This window comes from Myotis davidii, unplaced genomic scaffold, assembly GCF_000327345.1.
Source record: "Myotis davidii unplaced genomic scaffold, ASM32734v1 scaffold1786, whole genome shotgun sequence".
In the NCBI taxonomy this organism is placed as follows: Eukaryota; Metazoa; Chordata; class Mammalia; order Chiroptera; family Vespertilionidae; genus Myotis; species Myotis davidii.
In genome coordinates this window covers 201,204-202,071 of record NW_006297147.1, presented here as the reverse complement: position 1 = coordinate 202,071, position 868 = coordinate 201,204, and the positions used below count along the sequence as shown (strand labels likewise).

At 41.4% G+C, this 868-nt stretch overlaps 1 protein-coding gene across 1 annotated transcript in view; it reads left to right on the top strand.

Annotated features, from left to right (window-relative positions):
* The window catches only part of LOC102766004 (zinc finger protein 883), a 35,448-nt gene that overhangs the window by 18,220 nt on the left and 16,360 nt on the right, over positions 1-868 (top strand). The window lies entirely within an intron of this gene.

The following is an 868-nucleotide window of genomic DNA, read 5'->3' as shown; positions in this document are numbered from 1 at the left end:
GTTTGGCTCAGTGGTTAGAGCATCGGCCTGCAGACTGAAGGGTCCCAGGTTCGATTCCGGTCAAGGACATGTACCTTGGTTGCGGGCTCATCCCCCGTAGGGAGTGTGTAGGAAGCAGCTGATCAATGTTTCTCTCTCATTGAAGTTCCTAACTCTATCTTTCTCCCTTTCTCTCTGAAAAAAGTCAATAAAATATATTTAAAAACAAAAAAGAATGATAGAGAAAAGGGGTTCCCTGGCTGGTTTGGCTCAGTAGATAGAGCATCGGCCTGTGGACTGAGGGTCCTAGGTTCAATTCCTGCTCAGGGCACATGCCCAGGTTGTGGGCTCGATCCCCAGTAGGGGCTGTACAGGAGGCAATTGATTAGTGATTCTCACCATTGATGTTTCTATTCTCCATCTCCCTTCCTCTCTGGAATCAATAAAAATCTATTTGTAAAAAAGGGGTATCTCTAGGCCAGGATGTGACTTGAGAACCAGGGAACATTCCTGTTGGTTTGGGTGAAAGCTCTTGTTTGCTGTCACTGAGGCAAGCCTCTTTAACTGGGCATGGAACAGGGATTGAATATCACGTCAAATCTGTTTTTTCCCGAAAAAAGGGACATGCAAATTTCTTTTATTTTGAACCAATTTTAAAATGGTTTTATTAATAACTGACATGTCAAGTATAATATTTGAGGAGTCCACATATGCATTCACAAGGGTAAATGACAAGTCATTTACTGGAACTTTCACTGTTGTCACAATACTTTGAATATCATTCACTGCGTGTTCTTTTTGAATCTCTCTACCCTTCATAGCTTTTCACAGAACCACTAATTTACATTCCATCTTAATAGATAACTGCAATTTCTGAACTTTAGATGAT